Source organism: Myxine glutinosa, chromosome 7, assembly GCF_964187855.1.
Source record: "Myxine glutinosa chromosome 7, kmMyxGlut1.1, whole genome shotgun sequence".
NCBI lineage: Eukaryota > Metazoa > Chordata > Myxini > Myxiniformes > Myxinidae > Myxine > Myxine glutinosa.
The window spans coordinates 21,799,965-21,823,187 of NC_136267.1; the positions used below are offsets into that span (position 1 = coordinate 21,799,965).

Consider the following 23,223-nt stretch of genomic DNA (forward strand, 5'->3'; position numbering starts at 1 on the left):
CGCACAAGATCTGCCAGCAACCCTCTTATGGTCAAACTGCCAAAATCAAGACTCTCCGCTCACCTTCACGCCTTCATTCCTCTTTTCTCCCACCACTGGAACAAACTCCCTCACTCTCTTCAATCCCACTCCTCCCTCCAGGTCTTTAAAACAGCTGTTCACCACCATCTCTTATCTTTCCCCATCCAAAACCTTGATCTTTTCTACCCCATTAATTCACCCCACATCCACCTTTTTGAAATACCAACTTCTTTCCTGGAAGTCCTAGCAGTATCCATGTGTTTTAAAAAAAATCTATCCCACCCCTCCCCCTTCTTATGCCTCCCCCTCTCCCAAGCCCTCTCTCTCCCACAGATCTCCCGATGTCCCTGCTCTACATCTTGTTCTCCCGCTCCCTTTATCAAATGTTTTATGTGTCAGTTTGTCTTTTCGTTAACAATGTTAGCTCCTACACGAGCCTCCATCTTGTATCCAAAAAAAATCAAAAGAAAATCCTCGGCTTGAATCCCACAAACTCTGTTTGGAGATCAGTTGCTATAACCAAATAGTTTTGTAATTTAAGGAAAAAGTAATTCATGCTTCGGCTAAAATCTTTATCCTGCAGGTGTAATTTATATACAAGTTCCTTAATAAACCTTAGAGACAAGAAAAATAAAAATAAACCTCACAGCACAGGTACACTGGATTGGCCTTCTGAATTTCCTTTATAGGACTTCATAATATCAATGGTAAGAAATAGCTCGATCAACATAAACCGATAGATGCGAACGAGAGGGGACGTCAACACCTGGGATGAGGTTCTCTCTGCAGATCTGGAATGAATGATGCACTAGCATAGGCTCAAATCTTTAACAGCACGCGTGCTCCAAAAAAGATGCATTCCCAACAATTCCAGCAAGTCTAGTCCATGCACCAGCGTGCATGCAGCAAAAAGGTATAACAATCCACTTCAAGGCCAAGTAAGCAATGTGCGTGAGAGTATCAGTTGCGATAATGATTCTGTACTAAGTTCGTGTTCTCTAATGCACCGTATCAAATCTTCATATTCCCTCAAATGAGGATGCTTCACGTTTGACCTGGACCCTTGTTTGTACTCGTTACCGAGCTGCACGAACTGAGCCGTGAAGATCATGAAGCGACAAGTCTGACCTGATGAGCGAGAACTTACCACACCGTCACCACTAAAGTTGGCCGTCACATTTCCCATGTGAGGGCAAGAATTATGGTGCAACAAAGCCACACCCTGAGACAGCATACCTGGCTGTCACCTGTATATTGCTTATCTCGGTGTATTGTGCAACGGTTCACTGTGATACTGCGTATCGATGGTTTTACAGCCATTCAAGAAACTAAACACTCAAACCATAAGCTTCCTGCTTGGGGAAAGACATGTGTTCACCAAATTGTACAGACAGTCGGTCTCTTGTGAACTTCAATTGGTTTGATGTCCCCTCACAAATTTGTGAGATGCCTCAGTTCCACAGCATACGCGAGTGTGTGGCGCCATCTTTCTTTCACCCAGAATGAAATGTTTTTGTTCACGAGCAATTTCATTATCAGTCACTGTTCCACAACCTCTTTGTTTCCTCATTTGTTGCCATCTTGCTTTGCTTTTGAGCATATGCAATTATGCATAAAAGCTGGAAACGTGGAATTATGAGGAATTCTTTTCCAAAACCATAAAGTGGAATTTCCTCAAAAATGAATCGAAAAAGTAATTGCTGAATGAATGAATAAAAATTTAAAAAACATGAATTGCTCTTTAGACTCAGTCACACTTCGAATGACAATGTGTTTTTGATGTACCATAATACGTACTGCTAATATACGTACTAATACGTACTGTACCATAATACGTTGGTGCTGCTGAAGGAGTTTCTTGTTTTTTTTTTTTGTTTTTTTTTTGTATACAAGATCGAGGCTCGTGAAAGAGCTAAATAGCACGTACCAATTGTTTTTAAATCAAGGAAGTAGAATCACCAACCTCTCAGATTCAGAGCGGATGATCAAACCATTACACAACAGATTCGGGTGAATGACAATGACAAAGATAAAATAAATTGTTCCAGTTTATATATTGTACATGCAAATGGTATTCTGTACAACAAAAGGAACAGGAGAATATCCTCTTCATCTTCTGTTACGGATTCGTCACTTCCATTGTTGTGGTTTTCATCCACTGTAAACATTTTTGATTCCATGTACTATTATTGTTGTCGTTTAAGGGAAATAGATATTACTATTTTCAAAAGGTAAAAAATTAACGTTTTAAATGAAACCGGAACCGAACGACGAGGAGGAGGAAGAGAAAAAAAAGAAGGCGGAGCGAGTGAGTTCGTCAAGAAGGCCGAGCTGCTTCGAGTTCTGGAGCAAACGTTGACGAACAGAGGTCACTAGCGAACTTCCGGTTTCCCGGGAAAGGGATTCTTGCGACAGAGTTGTTATCGCTGTGACAGATCAACCTGCGTGTCAGGTTTTGGCGGTTGGTTCCGAGGAGAATCATCGTCGCGCCGTTACGCCTCGAGAACGGGCCGTCGGCCATTTTGACTCACGCGCTTTGCGCATCGCGCAAGGTCTTTGCTTCGCTTCAGCCATTTTCACCGCATTCAGACGTTTATCTGGTGTGTGTGTGTGTGCAACATGGATTTTGAAGGTTAATTTGCGGTTCGCCGACTGTGAGCCGTGAAACGTCCATACCCGAGGGTGTGATTTCCCAGTCGCCTGGAGGGCGCCTTTGGATTTCCCCGTCGCCTTGAGGGCACCTTTGCGCAGCTTTGGCCGCGTGACTGTGACTGTCATCCGAATGGGATTCTGGTCTCGATTGGACATCGTTCTGACGATCCCTGGAGCGGATCGACTTGGGCTTGATGCCGGAATAGAGACATTGGGGAATGTTCTTCTTTTCGCTACTTGGAGCACAGTGAGTTATATTGTACGAACCTGATGGTACCATCATAGGATATATATTGATTGTACTTTTGATTACTATTATTGTTGTACTGTTGTTCTTGTGTGATCTTAATACAATATTTGTTTGTTGGTAACAATTGGTGTGGCTTCACCATTGATCTTTGACATACAGAATAACACATTTTTCTGCCGTGACTCCTCTCAGGGCTCGGAGGTACACCGTGACCAGGGGGTTTGGGGAGGAGCACGTAACACTTCACTGTCTGCCATCCTGGCAGAGACATTAAGTAGTTGATAATTATTGGCATGTGAAAATTATGTGTCGAAGCCCTTTACCGCAGTGGTGTAACTGTACACGGGAATACTTCTGATGATAGTTATCATGACAGTCATTGTTATCATGGTGGCCAGGCTCAATTTTTACAATCAAATATTGATGGCAAATTTTAATCACTCATGTGTGTACAGGGTGTAATACATATATATATATATATATATATATAAATATATATATATATTTATATATATATATTCAAAACACACCAGGTCACACATCAAACCAAAAACACAAAACACACGGGAATACTTCTGATGATAGTTATCAGGTCACACACCAGGTGTGAAACACACCAGGTCACACATTAAACCATAAACACAAAACACACGGGAATACTTCTGATGATAGTTATCATGACAGTCATTGTTATCATGGTGGCCAGGCTCAATTTTTACAATCAAATATTGATGGCAAATTTTAATCACTCATGTGTGTACAGGGTGTAATACATATATATATATATATATATATATATATATATATATATATATATATATATATATATATATATATATTCAAAACACACCAGGTCACAAGTGTGCCTCACTGACCGGATCCTCAGTCGAGGTCCTCAGCATCATCCCGTTTCGGCCCTTCAACCTCGACATGGTCAGCTAAGTCTATTCTTGGGTAAAATGCCAGGGAAAGGCCACTTTATATAAGGGTATGTGCCATGTGGCAAAGTATAGAAAAGAACGGACATTCCATAGCTTGCAGAAAATGCCAAACAATACAAAATAAGGGGCATTCAAAAAATCTCGTGTGAATGCTGGACTACCCTTGTGTTCTTAGGAGGAACCAAGTAATGCTCAAGAAAACTTCATATAAAAGGGCGCCAATTTGATTCATACAGCTGCATGAAAAAGTAAATGTATTTTATTTGCCAGATGTAGGGCGCACCTTTATATGAACGTTTACCTTTATATGAATATATATATAAATATATACATATATAAATATATATGCACACATATATACAGGTCTGATGGTATATATAAATATATATATATTTTATTGTGAGCGCGGAAGAGAGATGGAGATGTGATTATATATAGCAGCAACGGTACCCGCCCTACGGCCGGGGCTTCAATTGGGAGGCCCAAATGAAAAGGCAAAATATCAGAAATTGAAGGCTTTTGTTATTTTAAACGATTCATATAAACATCCGTTGAATCATATCACACGCAAATCATCAAAATCTAAACAGTACATGGCGCCAATTTTGAAAAAAGGATTGAATTCTGCAAAACGGAAGCGGCTGCTACACGTCTTTCTTGGTCGCACGTTTATGAGTGAAGAGTGCGCGCCGAATCTGTAACATGGAAGCGGCCGTTGCACCTGTTTCTCGGTCGCTTTGCACACGCTGCCATGTTACTTCGGAGCCGCACGTTTATATCGGAAGAGTTTGTCAGGAGTCGATCTAATCTCTCCTGGTAAGTAGAATTTCAACAAAAGCCACATCACTGTTCATATCGGTAAATATTATTCCATCGTGTTGGAAAAACTGGAAAATTGGAAAACTCGGAAAAACAATATAGCCTATTTTACTCCAAGGGGTCCCAGGAATACCCACCCAAAATATCGTTGCGATCGGTTCAGCCATTTTTGCGGTACCTTCGAACGGACGGACGGACATTTGGTGAATTATAGTATGATAATCGACATAAATATATCGATATAAACGATATAAATAGGATATAAATAGGATACAAAGAATACAAAGAGGTAAACGATATAAATATACATATATATCACGATATAAATACACATATATATATATATAACGATATAAATATACACACACACACATATATATATATATATATATATATATATATATATATATATATATATATATATATATATATATATATATATATATATATATATATATATATATATATATATATCAAACGATACAAAAAATATATATATATATATATATATACATATATATAAAACGATGTATATATCACTACATAGATATAGATATATACAGTCATGTGAAAAAGTAAGTACACCCCATGTAGAGTTTTGACTTTTTCAACATATTTCAACATACAGCTATTTGATTTTATTTCAACAATATTGATCGATAAAGGTGATATAATCTATCTATAATTCCATTAATCTCTGTGTGTATGTGTGTTTGTATGTGTGTATGTGTGTATGTGTGTATGTGTGTATGTTTGTCTGTGACCGCTGTTTCTCGACAACCACGGGTCCGATATACTTTAAACTTGCCAGGTATATTGCTGGGGACCCGAGGATGTGCCTTTTCAAGGTTTCATATTAATCGGACAAGTACTTACCGAGCTATGGCGATTTCTTTACCAAACACTGCAAGCCGTTCGCTTTGGACCAAACCATTGCATGTAAATAGAGGGGGGGGTTCTGTGGTCGTTGCGAATGGACCAAACCATTCATGTAAATAGAGGGGGGGGGGGTTCTGTGGTCGTTACTGCCACGTGGTTTCAAAGTTTTTTTTTGTTGTTGTTGTTTGCACGCATGTTTTTTTGCACCCACGTACGGGCACGCCCTAGGATGTTTACACACACACACCCCTACACAAATTTTTTTTTTTTTTTTTTTTTTGGCAAGGAACGGGCACCCACGTACGGGCACGTCCTAGCTTATATATAGTACGGGCATGCCCTAGTATAACAAATATCATGAAACATTTACATTTTGTAGTCCATTGTATAATTTAAACAAACATAAATGCAAATTTCGCATGTGGAAAAAGTAAGTACACCCTTGGCTCTAATAGGTATTCTTTGGCAGAAACAACCTCAAATAGGCGTTTCTTATAACTGTCTACCAGTCTCTTACATCGACTGGGAGAAATTTTTGCCCACTCCTCCATGCAGAATTCTTTCAGCTGTGCGATGTTTGAGGGGTTTCTTGCATGCACAACAACAACAAACAACAACATGCATTTTAAGGCCATTTTCCCTGCTAGAGCGGGGGTTAGCCTTGCGGTCCCCATGACAATCTTTTCCATTTTGCCCTATTTTCTGCATCTCTCCTTGTTAACCCCCTTGCCCGCATTTCTTCTTCCACCATCTTTAGCCAAGACTTTCTCGGTCTTCCCCGTCCTCTACTTCCTTCTACATTCATTTCCATCACTCTTCTCAACCAGTCACTTTCATCAACACATGACCAAACTATCTCAACCTGTTCCTCTTCACAACATCAATCACAGGCTCTATTCCCATCATCTTTCGCAATTCATCATTTGTCTTCCTCTCTCTCAACGATACTCCTCACATCCACCAAACCATTCGCATTTCCACCCTTTCAAGCCTTTGTTGCTGCTCTACATTCATGACCCATGTCTCACTCCCATAAATCATAACACTTCTCACACGTGCAGCATACACCTTTCCCTTCAGCTTCAACGACACTCCCCTCCTCATCAGCACGCCACTCAGTTCCCGAAACTTCTTCCATGCAGATCTCACTCTGGCAACTGTTGCCGAGTCTGATCCACCTTCTCCATTCAGCATGTCTCCGAGGTAGCAAAATGTTTTCACACCTTCCAGCTTCACGCCGTCTCCAAGATCCAACTCAACATTTCCTCTATCTGCAGCTCCCTCTGTGCACACCATACATTTGAATGTAGCTGCCACACTGGTTAATGACCCTCTCAGACGACTCCATTTTTGATGAACCCACTCAGCGCACATTGTACATTGAATGGAGTTCACTCCGACACCCTTCCTGCACACAGCACATGGCCACTTTCCAGTTCTTTCCACCTCACCACATGCTTTACCACTTGCCATCACCTTTGTCTTTCCCATATTCACCTTCAGACCTTTTGTCTCCATACATTCCTTCCACTTGTTCATCTTTTCCTTCAGTCCATCCATACTTTCTGCAATCAACACCAGATCATCTGCATACAACAACTCCCACGGTAAACCCTCCTTTACGTTCTGAGCCAGCACCTCCATCACAGCTACAAATAGTAGTGGACTTAGTACCGACCCCTGATGCACTCCCACCTTCACCTCAAACTCACCACTGTTCCCGTCCTTCGTCCTTACAGCTGTGCGCACTCTTTTGTACACTGCCATCACAACTCTGATCAACCATTCCTCCACTTCTAACTTCCTCAATGCCCATGTCAATACTTTGCGTGGAACCCTACCGAATGCTTTCTCCAGATCAACAAACCCAAGAAGCAACTTCTTCCTCTTCTCCATGTACTTCTCCTGCAACTGCCTCACAAGAAAGAGCACGTCTGTCGTTCCTCTTCCTGGCATAAATCCAAACTGCATTTCGTCGATCTTCACTTTCTTCCTTATCCTCCTCTCCAACACCCTTTCCAATACCTTCATTCCATGCTCCAATAACTTTATCGCTTGGTATGAGCCACACTCCAGAGGGTCACCTTTCCCCTTGTATAGAGGGACGAGGGTACTCAGTTCCCATTCCACTGGAATGCGGCCTTCTTTCACCACCAGATTACAGATCTCTGTCATTCTCTTCACACCCCAACTTCCTGCTGCCTTCAACATATCTCCCACAACTCCCGTCGGCCCTCCCACTTTTCTACTCTTCATTGCTTTTATCGCGTCCTCAACTTCCTTCTCAGTTATCTTCTCTGCCGGTCCTAAAACTGGGTTACTGTCTATGTTGCCATCACATTCATTCTCGGTATTCAACAGCATTTCCATATATCTTTTCCATCTTCCTTTAATTCCATCTGGGTCCACAACGATTTGTCCCACTTCATCCTTCAAGCAACTCACCCCCATCACATCACACCTGTCTTTCGCGATCTGCTTTGCAATCCTGAATACCGCTCTCTGACCCTCTTCCGAATCCAAGTGTTCTCCGAACATTTTTCTACATGCTTCCTGCGCCTTTGCTACCTCTTTCTTTGCAGCCTTCTTGGCTGCCTTATAACTTTCATGCTCTGCTTTTTCTGCTAACGTACCCTTTGCCTTCTGCCACTCCTTGAACTTCTTCCTCTTCTCGTCAATCCTCTTTCCAATTTCAGCATCCCACCACCATGTTTCCGAGTGCCTCGGTGGTCCTTTTGTCTATCCACATACCTCACCAACGGCTCCCAACAGACTATCTTTCATTGACATCCAACCACGTTCAAGCTCAACCACATCATCCTCTAACCTATTCAGCCTCTCTTTTAATGCCTCCCTTACTGTCACCTCTTTCAACCTCCACACCTTCATTCTCGGTTGGTACTTCACCCGCCGAGCTCTCCTCGCACCTTTCACCCTTATGTCGCAGACAACCAAGTGGTGCTGTGAAACAGCCTCCTCCCCTGGGATCACCTTTGTTTCCCGGAGGCACCCCCTATCTCGCCTATGCACCATCAGGTAGTCAACGGTTGTCGTCGACCCACCTGACGTGTATGTAACAAGCTTATTATCCTCTTTCTGGATCTGAGTATTACAAATCAACAAATCAGCTCCATCAGCAAACTCCAAAATCCTTTCACCTTCTCCATTTCTCACACCATATCCGTAACCCCCATGAACTCCCTCAAAACCGTCCATACTCCTTCCCACATGTCCATTTAGGTCTCCTCCTACCACAACAACTTCCTCATCTTTCACGTTTTCCATCAGCTTCTCTATCGCACACCAGAACTTGTCCTTCTCTTCATCGCTCCGACCAAGCTGCGGAGCATATCCCGAGATGACGTTCACCAAGAGCTTTCCAATCATCATTTTCACCATCATCAACCTATCACTCACTCTAGTCACACTCACCACACTGTCTACAAACTCCTCAGAAAACAGGACACCAACACCATTCAAGCCCTCCGGGCACCCTTGCCACACAAACTTGTATTCCTGTCCCTGCCTACCCTTCACCATTCTCACACCACTTCCCTTCCATCTCGTCTCTTACACACAACATATGTCCACTCTTCTTCTGATCAATACTTCCACCACTTCTCCTGATCTCCCTGTCATTGTCCCTACATTGCATGTCCCAAACCTCAGAAACCGATCTCCACTTCGGGCTGTACCCTGCCCATATGTAGTTGTAATTGTCATGGTTCTCTTTTTGAGGCAATGTTTTTATGGCCGGATACCCTTCCTGACGCCAACCCTCTTAGTCGCCTCTTACGACACGCAGGGATACGGTGTACCTATTCTAACCAGGGTACACACCGTACACACCGGTCCAAGTCATTGTAATTCATGTAAAAGCACAAGGATGGCCGAGTCGTCCTCCCAAATACATTACACATACAAGCTCCTCCACAAGCTTGAGATCACCATTGATAACAAAGAAAAGGTTCGTTTACACTGCATGTTAAGCAGCTAAGATGGCCAGGCATACAGAATGTAAACGCAACACTTTCGAAGGTGAGATCCTCAGTGAGCAGAAGCACTCGGAGCCCTCAAGCACGTCGTGCAAACGAGCCTCAGGAAGCAGGAAAGGAGGCCTCAAGCACGTCGTGCAAACGAGCCTCAGGAAGCAGGAAAAGGAGGCCTCAAGCACGTCGTGCAAACGAGCCTCAGGAAGCAGGAAAGGAGGCCTCAAGTACGTCGTGCAAACGAGCCTCAGGAAGCAGAAAAGGAGGCCTCAAGCACGTCGTACAAACGAGCCTCAGGAAGCAGGAGAGTTGGCCTCAAGCACGTCGTGCAAAACGATCCTCAGGAAGCAGGAAAGGAGGCCTCAAGCACGTCGTGCAAACGAGCCTCAGGAAGCAAGAAAGGAGGCCTCAAGCACGTCGTGCAAACGAGCCTCAGGAAGCAGGAAAGGAGGCCTCAAGCACGTCGTGCAAACGAGCCTCAGGAAGCAGGAAAGGAGGCCTCAAGCACGTCGTGCAAACGAGCCTCAGGAAGCAAGAAAGGAGGCCTCAAGCACGTCGTGCAAACGAGCCTCAGGAAGCAGGAAAGGAGGCCTCAAGCATGTCGTGCAAACCAGCCTCAGGAAGCAGGAAAGGAGGCCTCAAGCACGTCGTGCAAACGAGCCTCAGGAAGCAGGAAAGGAGGCCTCAAGCATGCCGTGCAAACGAGCCTCAGGAAGCCTTGTCTTGTCCTTTCCTCGCTTGTTTAGCCGATGACGATGAAAGGAAGACCGACAAGGGTCGAGTTGAACCTTCCCGTGCTGAGATTGAGTATCGTATACAACACAAGAGAATGAAAAAGAAATAATATAATGTTCTTTGTATTTGTATCGGCCGGCACTCAGCTCTGGTCTATGAGGCTTTTAGGAGTTTGATGGTTGTATCCGTGGTATAACCACCCCGCGTGGGAAGCACACAAGATGCACTGGCATGCACATCTCGTTTCAAATCCCTCCACAACATCATGATGGGAATTAGATCCGGGCTTTGACTTGGCCATTGCAAAACCCTCCATTTCTTTCTTTTTAGCCATTCCTTGGTGGATTTACTGGTATGTTTAGGGTCATTGTCATGTTGCAAGGTCCACCTTTGGTTGAGCTTCAACTTTCTGACAGATGGCCTCACATAATCGTCAAGCACCCTCTGGTACAATGAAGAATTCATAGTGGATTATATGATGGTGAGCCGCCCAGGCCCTGATGCAGCAAAGCTGCCCCAAACCATAATATTTCCACCACCATGCTTTACAGTTGGTATCAGGTTCTTGTGGTCAAATGCTGTCTTTGGTTTTCGCCAAACATGTCTTCTGGTACTGTGGGCAAATAGCTCTACCTTTGACTCATCTGTCCAGAGCACATTGTTCCAGAAGTGCTGGTCTTTGACTCGGTGTTCATTGGCAAACTTTAGTCTTGCCCTGATGTTCTTTCTGGACAGCAAAGGTTTCCTCCTGGCACACCTCCCATGTAGATCAAATTTGTGCAGCCTCTTTCTAATGGTAGACTCGTGCACTTTGACATCAACAGTGGCAAGAGCTACCTGTAGGTCCCGTGATGACATTCTGGGGTTCTTCGAGACTTCTTTCAGCATCTTGCGGTCTGCTCTCAGGCTGAACTTGCTGGGGCGGCCTGGCCTGAACAAGTTAGCAGTTGTTTGGAATCTTCTCCACTTGTAGATGATCTCTCGGACAGTCGAATGATTGATTTCAAATTGTTTGGAGATCTTTTTAAATCCCTTCCCAGACTCGTAGGTATCTATAACCTTCTTTCTGAATGCCTCAGAGAGCTCTTTTGATCTTGGCATGGTGACGCCGCACACTTCAATAACAAAGAGCAAACCAAACTAAATGTCTGAGGTTTAAATAAGACAGGTTCCTCCAAGATCCTCTCTGACGATGTTCTAATCATTTGCACCTGAGCTGGTGCACCTGATTCTAATTTTAGGTATTTGAAGTTGTGATAAATGTGAAATTTGCATTTATGTCTATTTAAATTATACAATGGACTACAAAATGTAAATGTTTCATGATATTTGTTATATTATATCACCTTTATCTATCAATATTGTTGAAATGAAGATCCAATAGCTGTATGTTGAACTATGTTGAAAAAGTCAAAACTTTACATGGGGTGTACTTACTTTTTCACGTGACTGTATATATATATATATATATATATATATATATATATATATACTGTAAATATATATATATATATATATATATATATATATATATATATATATACATATATATATATATATATATATATATATATATATTTATATATATATATTTATATATATATATATTTATATATATGTATATATATATATATATACACATGTAAATATATATTTATGTAGTTACATATATATTTATATAGTTATATCTATCTATAATTCCACTAATCTCTGTGTGTATGTTTGTTTGTATGTTTGTATGTTTGTATGTTTGTCTGTGACCGCTGTTTCTCGACAACTACCGGTCCGATATACTTGAAACTTGCCAGGTATATTGCTGGGGACCCGAGGATGTTCCTTTTCAAGGTTTTAAATTAATCGCAGAAGTAGTTACCGAGCTATGTCCAAAAAACGATTCAACCAATCAGAGAGCAGCGAGCTATCACGTGTGCCGAACGTGGCGAACAGACTCTGCCTCGGATGGCACATTTGAGAGCGTATTCATTTATTTCCCGTCGGCAAACTATGTTGCCGTTAAACTATGTTTTAAAACTAATAAAAACTAATTTGCGATTCATCGTATTCATCGCTTCACATTTGCGACAGTGAAGACTTCACTTCCGGCAGCCAATCACAGAACGCGTTGTTGCGAGCCCGAGAGCCTGCGCCATTACGGTTCGTAATTCGATTTCTTCCGGAGAAAATAATAATTTCTCGATTTCTTATGCGCATTATTTCTCCCAATTCAGTCAGAGCGAAGGGCGGAAGCGAAGAGCGTTGTTTTTTTTGTTTACGGGCGTACGGGCGGGGTAGAGCGTTCGGGTAGCGTTTTTTTTTTTTTTTGGCAAGGAACGGGCACCCACGTACGGGCATGCCCTAGTATATTTAAATTTATATAGTTTCTTATCGTTATCTCATAACTATAAGAGAGATAGATTTGTGTGTGTGTCAGCATTTTTTACAAAGATGGCAGAATGGATTTTGTCAAACTTTTAGAGGCTCATCAATGAGTGCTGAGTCTAAGTGTTTTCGGCAAAAAATGTATGAAAATTTTGAAAACAGGGAATATTAAAAAATCACTCTGTAGTGTCCGAGCTGCATGTGTACATCTGAAAATACAACAACAACACAACATGCATTTTAAGGCCATTTTCCCTGCTAGAGCGGGGGTTAGCCTTGCGGTCCCCATTACAATCTTCTCCATCTTGCCCTATTTTCTGCATCTCTCCTTGTTAACCCCCTTGCCCGCATTTCTTCTTCCACCATCTTTAGCCAAGTCTTTCTCGGTCTTCACCGTCCTCTACTTCCTTCTACATTCATTTCCATCACTCTTCTCAACCAGTCACTTTCATCCTTCCTCAACACATGACCAAACCATCTCAACCTGTTCCTCTTCACAGCATCAATCACAGGCAATATTACCATCATTTTTCGCAATTCATCATTTGTCTTCCTCTCTCTCAACGATACTCCACACATCCATCAAACCATTCGCATTTCCACCCTTTCCAACCTTCGTTGCTGCTCTACGTTCATTACCCATGTCTCGTTCCCATGAATCATAACACTTCTCACACATGCAGCATACACCTTTCCCTTCAGCTTCAACGACACTCCCCTCCTCATCAGCACGCCACTCTGTTCCCGAAACTTCTTCCATGCACATCTCACTCTAGCAACCGTTGCCGAGTCTGATCCACCTTCTCCATTCAGCATGTCTCCGAGGTAGCAAAATGTTTTCACACCTTCCAGCTTCACGCCGTCTCAAAGATCCAACTCAACATTTCCTCCATCTGCAGCTCCCTCTGTGCACACCTTACATTTGAATGTAGCTGCCACACTGGTTAATGACCCTCTCAGACCACTACATTTTTGATGAACCCACTCAGCGCACATTGTACATTGAATGGAGTTCACTCCGACACCCTTCCTGCACACAGCACAGGGCCACTTCCCAGTCCTTTCCACCTCACCACATGCTTTACCACTTGCCATCACCTTCGTCTTTCCGATATTCACCTTCAGACCTTTTGTCTCCATACATTCCTTCCACTTGTTCATCTTTTCCTTCAGTCCATCCATACTTTCTGCAATCAACACCAGATCATCTGCATACAACAACTCCCACGGTAAACCCTCCTTTACGTTCTGAGCCAGCACCTCCATCACAGCTACAAATAGTAGTGGACTTAGTACCGACCCCTGATGCACTCCCACCTTCACCTCAAACTCACCACTGTTCCCGTCCTTCGTCCTTACAGCTGTGCGCGCTCTTTTGTACATTGCCACACTCCGTCTCACATAGTCACAATTCGAGTCGGGTCGTCGACATATTTCATATTCACGTCGGGTGACATAGTCACAATTTCGGTCTTCGAGGCCGGCCGATAGGCACAGTGTGACCGGAAGGGACGAGGTTCTCCTGACCACGTGGCCCTCGACTTGGTGGGGCTTGTCCGCACAATGTGGGCGCTTTCAGGATGAACTTTAGCCGGGGAGCGTTTGGGCGCCCCGGTCTGATACTGCCGCCCACGCGCAGAACAACTTGTGAGTGCACGTGGGTCCCGGCGGTCCCACTGGCCTAGCGCTACCATGTTTAGACAGCGAACTCCGTCCCCGGGCACCACGTCTGACTCTCTTATTCAGTGAGACATGGCGACGTGGGCACGGTAGGACACCCGCGGAGCCCCGGCGGACCAGGGACGCGCGAGCCTATGCGTTAGCGTGCTACGGCGGAATCAACGGCTTCGGCCACGGCCGGGCCGATACTCGGCCCGGTCGCCCGGAAATGAACTGGTTCGACGCCCGCGCTAGAGAGGTCGCGGGCGACTGAGATGTATTAACAAATTAGTTAATTAATTTGAGACGTCCGATTTCTAGTGTTTGGAAATTTGGAAGAGCTTGACCCTAGCCTTTCCCTTGCGAGGGCAAGGAGGAACTTAACACTTGACACTTAAGCTTAGTTTGAAGTACCCCCTGCCAGCGCTCACGGTGGGATGGCAGGGCAACCCGAAGGGACGAGGTTCTCCTGACCACGTGGCCCTCGATCAACTACTCGATCAACTACTCTGATCAACCATTCCTCCACTCCTAACTTCCTCATTGCCCATGTCAATACTTTGCGTGGAACCCTATCGAATGCTTTCTCCAGATCAACAAACCCAAGAAACAACTTCTTCCTCTTCTCCATGTACTTCTCCTGCAACTGCCTCACAATAAAAAGCGCGTCTATCGTTCCTCTTCCTGGCATAAATCCAAACTGCATTTCGTCGATCTTCACTTTCTTCCTTATCCTCCTCTCCAACACCCTTTCCAATACCTTCATTCCATGCTCCAATAACCTTATCGCTCGGTACGAGCCACACTCCAGAGGGTCACCTTTCCCCTTGTATAGAGGGACGAGGGTACTCAGTTCCCAATCCACTGGAATGCGGCCTTCTTTCACCACCAGATTACAGATCTCTGCCATTCTCTTCACACCCCAACTTCCTGCTGCCTTCAACATATCTCCCACAACTCCCGTCGGCCCTCCCGCTTTTCTACTCTTCATTGCTTTTATGGCTTCCTCAACTTCCTTCTCAGTTATCTTCTCTGCCGGTCCTAAAACTGGGTTACTCTCTATGTTGCCATCCCATTCATTCTCTGTATTCAACAGCATTTCCATATATCTTTTCAATCTTCCTTTAATTCTATCTGGGTCCACAACGATTTGTCCCACTTCATCCTTCAAGCAACTCACCCCCATCACATCACACCTCTCTTTCGCTATCTGCTTTGCAATCCTGAATACTAATCTCTGACCCTCTCCCGAATCCAAGCGTTCTCCGAACATTTTCCTACATGCCTCCTGCGCCTTTGCCACCTCTTTATTTGCAGCCTTCCTGGCTGCCTTATAACTTTCATGCTCTGCTGTTTCTGCTCCCATACCCTTCGTCTTCTGCCACTCCTTGCACTTCTTCCTCTTCTCGTCAATCCTCTTTCCAACTTCATCATCCCACCACCATGTTTCCGAGTGCCTCGGTGGTCCTTTTGCCCATCCACATACCTCACCAACGGCTCCCAACAGACTAGCTTTCATTGACATCCAACCACTTTCAAGCTCAACCACATCATCCTCTACCCTACTCAGCCTCTCTTTTAATGCCTCCCTTACTGTCACCTCTTTCAACCTCCACACCTTCATTCATGGTTGGTACTTCACCTGCCGAGCTCTCCTCGCACCTTTCACCCTTATGTCGCAGACAACCAAGTGGTGCTGTGAAACGGCCTCCTCCCCCGGGATCACCTTTGTGTCCCGGAGGTGCCCCCTATCTCGCCTACGGCACCATCAGGTAGTCAACGGTTGTCGTCGACCCACCTGACATGTATGTAACAAGCTTATTATCCTCTTTCTAGAACTGAGTATTACAAATCAACATATCAGCTCCATCAGCAAACTCCAAAATCCTTTCACCTTCTCCATTTCTCACACCATATCCGTAACCCCCATGAACTCCCTCAAAACCATCAATACTCCTTCCCACATGTCCATTTAGGTCTCCTCCTACCACAACAACTTCCTCATCTTTCACGTTTTCCATCAGTTTTCCATCGTACATCTGAAAATCATGGAGAAAAAAAAGAGACAACATGATACTGAGAGAACACGTTTCTCTCAAACAAGGAAATGAGGCCATTTGGCCCAACATTCCCATGGTGCACCCCCAGGTTAATTATTGGTACAGCTCCACGAATAAACCTTCTTGGTGTTTTACTAACCTCTTGATCAGGTGACCCAACTTGCATGAATACATATAGTACTGTGCAAAAGCCAGCAGCCACCTTAAAATAAATATTTTTATTGTCACTTTGGAATATTTTGACAAATTAAAGGTGATATATGTAATGATCATATTTTAGAAAAAAAAGTTAATTGTATTTTACATTAATTAATGAAATTTAAATAATTGGTTTGACCACCTTTTTCATTTGAAATAGCTGATATCCATTTTGGAATGATTTCCTGCAATTTCAGGAGAAATTTCATTGGGATGTTGTTCCATGCATTCTTCAAAGTTTCCCACAATTCATGTTTTGATTTTGGTTGTTTTTTGTTTTTGTTCCTTTCCAATTAATCCCAGACAGCTTGTATGATGTTAAGGTGAGGACTTTGTGGGGGGAATTCAATCCCACTGATCAGTATACCTACCACCTGTGATGTTCTTGGGCATATTTCAGTCTCTTGGTTTTGTTGTCTTCATGTAGAAAGGGCTTTTTGACAGCAACTTGTCCATGGAGACTTATTTTGAGAAGACGCCTTCTAACAGCAGTTTGAGTCCACTTGAACCGCTCCCTGATGCCTGTGCCACGTTTTGTGTAGGTTCATCACGTGATTTTATTATATTTCTTAACGGAAATTATCTTCAAATATTGCACCTCTGTTTTGATGATTGTCTTTGGCCTTCCAATCTGTTTTCTATCTTCAACTTCTCCAGTCACATTATGCTTCTGTATTGTTACCTCCACCATTGAAGTTTCACCCCTGTCTGTCTGTTTGTCTGTGAACAGGATATCTCAAAAAGTTGTGGATGGATTCGGACAAAACCTGGTGGAGGGGTAGCGTATGTGACAAGGACGAAATTATTTGATTTTGAGATCTGGATCTGGATCCGGATCAGAGAATTTTGCAAGTGATTCTTCACCATTGAGTGATGGGGTTAAAATCGATATATCGATTATCGGAAAAGGATTGCAGGCAAGATATTTCAAAAAGTTACGGACGGACTTGGACGAAACATGGTGGACAGGTTGGCTTTGTGACAAGACAAAATCGATTCGATTTTAGTGAAAATCTGAATATGGATTCGGAGATGAGAATTATTTAATTTTTAAGTGATTCTTCACCATTGAGTGATAGGGTTAAAACCGAAAAAGCCAGATATTTCAAAAAGTTACGGACGGACTTGGACGAAACATGGTGGACAGGTTGGCTGTGTGACAAGACAAAATCGATTCGATTTTAGTGAAAATCTGAAAATGGATTCGGAGATGAGAATTATTTAATTTTTTTAGTGATTCTTCACCATTGAGAGATCGGGTGAAAAGCGATTTATAACATGATATTTAAAAAGTTATGGACGAGTTATGACAAAACTTGGTGGACGAGTTGGTTCGGCGACAAGAACAAGCCGATTCGATTTTGGTTCAGGTCCGAATCCAGATCCGGCCTATCGGTGGATACAAAACATAAACTGTTCACCATGTGGAGGTGTGCGCTCCCCTGAGTGACGTTCTAGATGCTCCATGTTGTTGCTGTATGCCACATCTGGAAATATTTGTTTTGCGGGATATTTCTCTCTGGGAATTGCCTTCTTGGTGTAAAATGATTATCGAGTTTCGTCGAGGTTCATTTCCTGAGCATGGTGTGAGTTTGTATTACCTCCAAGATATGAATTGAATATTACCAAAAAATATAGTGGCCTAACACTTCTGCACAGTACATGGGTACAATCATACCTTGATTAGCGCTGCTTTGTTACAACACCCTCTCTCCCTCTCTCCTGTCAGAATTTTTTCTTTTTCTTTTTAAACAAAAAAGAGATTAAGATCCATCAAGTGGTTCAAACCTGCATCAGTGTCATCTTTTCTCTGAGCTGCGTGCTTAGCCAATGAGAACAGCGTGTGCTGATCAACGTCCAACCAATCAGCACCTGACTCTGCTGGTTTTGAATGCTCTCTTCACACTCGTGTTTACAGCACCGTGGTAACTCTTCATTTCTCCTTATTTGTGCATAATTTTGTGAGCCAAAGTCACGGGTAATGTCTGGAAAAGGATTGCAGGTGATAGTCTTGGTAGTTTCCTCTCATTACCCAACACTGTCTTACGCTGCCCTGACTGAATACATTGGTAAGTACAGGACCGTAACTTATTATATTTTTTTGATGTCATTATCAAAAATAAATAGCCCCGTGGGAGACTGACGGCCATTTCCCCACAGTTTCTGAGATTTAAAAATAAATTACCCAAGTTTTAGGTGAAACCCTCCTTTTCAGCCTCTTATAGGGGATGGGAGTCCCCTATAAGAGGGACTCAAGAGAGCCAGATAGAAACACAACAGCAGATAATAGAGGGAGTGGCTTCACTTATGCCAGCACGTCTACCACAGATGCAGATAGGTATAGATATGTGGTACGTGTGCACCGGTATGGGGGCGCAGCAGGTTGGTATTGAAAAAGCCCAATGCCCTGGAAACTCTCCAGCACTCAGTGGCAAAACTCCCTCTATCTCTTCCTCTCTCCCTTCTTCAATACTGTATCTGAATTGCTACTGCTTTGCTTCTCCTATAAAACACTTTGTCTCCAAGTATTTCCTCTTTATCTCTCATGCCCACAGGCAGAAAAAAATATCCCCTATAACTGACCCGCAGGACAGAGTCGCACACCACAGCAATGGCGTGTCCTTCTGTATATATATATTGTAACGAATTTGAGAAGTGTAACGGTTTTGAAGAGTGTAACAATTTTGGAGGAAGTGTAACGAATGTGAAAAGTATGGTCTTGTTGTGTGTAACACCCTCGTAATGTAAATAATGGTCGCAGCCGTCCTCCTAGTTAATTCCATGAAACCTACACACAGGCCACGATATATCTTTTTAAATAGTTTATTTCCTTATTCCATGTAGGCTAAATATGTGTTTCCCACTAGATTGACTCTGCATTGTATCAAACAAAATAAGCGTAGGCCCTTTCAATTTCCCCAATCATCTCCGCTCTCCCAAAGTTCCTTTCAAAAGCGGTGCGAGTGGTGTTCAATCCCGCAAGCCGCCATTGCCTATGTGCTCATCTCGGAAAAGAGGGGGGTAGGAGCCGCCAACTCACAGGCGTGGCACGTCGTCATGATCAATGGAGGAATCGGACAGCCCTAACAGCCAACCAGCACCGCGGTTAGCGACCCGGTAGGCGTGCCCTCGCAGCCGGCGGCTTGATTCCGCCCCGAGTAATAAAAGCGACTGGAAGGGACTGCTTCGGCAGATGGGAGATGAGCGAAGAGGTGACATGCGAGAGGAGCTGTGAGCTGAGCTGTGAGCTGTGAGATGAGAGACGCTCCAAGCCAAGAAGGAGAGGTACTTGGAGAGGAAACCACCTTTGGAGAGAGACGCGCTGAGAGGAGGGAGACGGCTCCACCAGAAGGAGAGGAGCAGGTGTGACCGAGCCAGCGCGTGACGTCTACAGCATCAGCAGCGTCGACGCGACCGAGGGTTTTCCCGCCAAAAAACGCGAAGAAGTGGGAGCTGCTACCTCCAGCCCTGCCGGTTGCAGGGACCTGACCCTGCCTCCCTCTCCAGCAACCCACCTCCGCCATCCCTGCCTGCAATTTCCCCCGTGTAAGTGTGAACGTCGTCTGTCTTGAATGTTGTCCTGGGGTTAAGTAAATTGAATAGTATAAGTTAACGATTCACTGTGTGACTGCTTCTTCCATCCATTGCTTGTGTGTGTATAATAAATCTGTTCTTCCTCCGTACTCTGTCTTTTTCTCTTTTCCTTCTCTTTCGGTCGCTTTAGAGGTTTCCCGATTGAATATCTGTGGTGCGATCTGGTCAACGTCGGGTGGAATCGGGCCAATTGGGGATCCTGTAACGGTCGCGGTTGGACCATCCGCTCGGCCCATCATAACATCTAAACCGCGATCCGTAACAATATATATGTATATATATATATATATATATGTATATATATATATATATATATATATATATATATATATATATATATATATATATATATATATATATATATATATATATATATATATATATACTGTGCACAAGCGCACACACACACACACATACACACACATCTTTTTTATTTAAAAAATAATAATTTTCATTCATTTGACCGAACACACTGACTGCTGCTTACAGGATCACTAGGATGCTACTGTGCTGCTGATGCAGTGCGCCATGCACATGAGGGTAGCAGTTAGGGACACAATGGCCTATTTCTTACGAAATACAGTGGGTTCTGTAACATCCACCAACATTACATGTGCCAACACATGGGACAATTTGTCCTCATAAAATAACTTGCATTGAATCCCTCTCTCATGATACCCTCTAGACCAGGAATAATAGATGCCTGGCAATGAATATCTTATTAATGAATATCGAATATCAAAGCGCCTTTGGGCTTCTGGAAAAGCGCTATACAAAATAAATGAATTATTATTATTATTATTATTATGAAGTCCTAATCTTTTTATAAACTTAAGAAACCGCTTTACACAAAAAAGGTGCAAAAACAGATCCTTGCAACTACAGACCAAACAGACTGCTCCCAATTATCAGCAAAGTCATGGAATCCATAATTGCTTCGGATATCAAATCCTTCCTCTTCTCTAATGGCTCGATCTCTGATCATCAATTTGGATTCAGACCAGGTCACTCAACTCTGGACATGCTGCTTCTGCTGTCTCAACAATGGATGGAGGTCCTCAATATCAAACAGGAAATTAAAGCTGTCTCCCTTGACATATCACGTGCCTTCGATACGGCCTGGCACCCCGCTCTGCTCACCAAACTCTCCTCCTATGGTATCCATGGAAATCTCCACGCATGGCTGGCGGACTTCCTCTCTGGTCGTAGTCAACGTGTGGCCCTGAATGGGTTTCTCTCATCTCCTCTTCCTGTTCAGGCTGGAGTTCCCCAAGGTAGTGTTCTGGGCCCTGTGCTATTTCTGGTCTTCATCAATGATCTCTCCGACTCTCTGGAAAATCCTCTCTATCTCTTTCCTGATGACTCCACTCTCTGCCGCTCCATTCCTCATACCTCAGATCGGCAGTCTGCAGCCTCCTCACTCTCTGCAGACCTGGACAAAATCACAGACTGGGCAAACAAGTGGAACATGTCTTTCAATCCTGACAAATCTCACACGCTCACTATGTCTCTCCGAAAAGACCGTCTGGACAACCTTCCAATCAACTTTCTCCACAATCCTCTCCAAGCAGTTCTGTCACTCAAGCTCTTGGGTCTCACTATCTCCCATGATCTTTCCTGGGAAAACCACATTTCCAAGCTGGCCTCCAAAGCCAGTGGCCGACTGGGCATCCTCCGTCGTGCGAGGTCCTTCCTTGGCACACCTCAGCTCCTCACCAAATACAAGGCTTTCATCCGCAGCTCAATGGAATACTGTTCTCCCCTCTGGGCCGGTGCTCCTGCCCCACACCTAGCTCGGCTTCACGCTGTAGAAACCAAAGTATTCAGAATCATTGGAATCTCCCGTGATGAAGCTAACTCCAAGGGCCTTTCACTCATTCACCGCAGGTAAGTTGGTGGTCTTGCTGTCTTCGACAGCATCCTGTCTGGCCTAGCCCCCACCCCCCCCCAGCCCTGTCATGTTCTGCCCCCCAAATATTCCTGCAGGACGCACAAGATCTGCCAGCAACCCTTTTCTGGTGAAATTCCCAAAATCAAGACTCTATGCTCACCTTCACTCTTTCATTCCTCTTTTCTCCTGCCTCTGGAACAAACTCCCTCACTCTCTTCAATCCCACTCCTCCCTCCAGGTCTTTAAAACAGCTGTTCATCACCAGCTCTTGTCTTTCCCCATGCAAAACCTTGATCTTTTCTACCCCCGTTAATTCACCCCAGATCCACTTTTCTGAAATACCGACTTCTTTCCTGGAAGTCCTAGCTGTGTCCATGTGGTTTTTACCTCTCCCACCCCCACCCTCTTCCCATGCCTCCTCCCCCCAAGCCCTCTCACTCCCACCGATCTCCCGATATCCCTGCCCTCAAATGTTGTACTTGTGCGCTTCCCCCTCTTTCCTCAGCTCGTCTCCCGCTCCCTTTATTACCTTGCGCGTGTTAGCGGGGTTAAGCATTCAGGTATGTATGTACGTGTGCCGTGTGCCGATGTGTGCCGTGTGCCGATGTGTGCCGTGTGTACATTAAAAAAAATCATTTTCTCGACAACCATTCTTCCGATTGACACGATAATTTACCATATGAGCGCCTCAGCCTGTGGAAATTTTTTTATTCATAATTATGACATCATAGGTCACGTGGGTCAGACGCCATATTGGAAAAACGTTATACCTCTGTATCTCCCAAACCGCTCAAAAATGGAAACATGGCTCATTGTCAAGTACTCCCCATGGGGAATAAGATATGTTGATGATGTCATCGTTGCCTTAATTATGACGTCATAATTCGACAAGTACAACGCTTGATCTGATCAGTATGGAAAAAAAAAATCCTCTGCAACTGTCAGTCTGATTGGCACGGAATTTTCAGAATATGAGCGGCTCCTCCTGTCGAATTTTTTAAATGATAATGATGACGTCAAAGGTCACGTGGTACAGGCGCCATCTTGGAAAATCGAAAAATGTTGCACCTCTATATCTCCAAAACCGCTCCATGGAAAAAAATTTAAACATGGCTCATTGTCAAGTACTCCGCTTGGGGAATAAGATATGTTAATG

General features: G+C 43.8%; 1 protein-coding gene across 6 annotated transcripts in view; it reads right to left on the reverse strand.

Annotated features, from left to right (window-relative positions):
* The window catches only part of LOC137431040 (sickle tail protein homolog), a 332,796-nt gene that overhangs the window by 303,959 nt on the left and 5,614 nt on the right, over window positions 1–23,223 (reverse strand). The window lies entirely within an intron of this gene.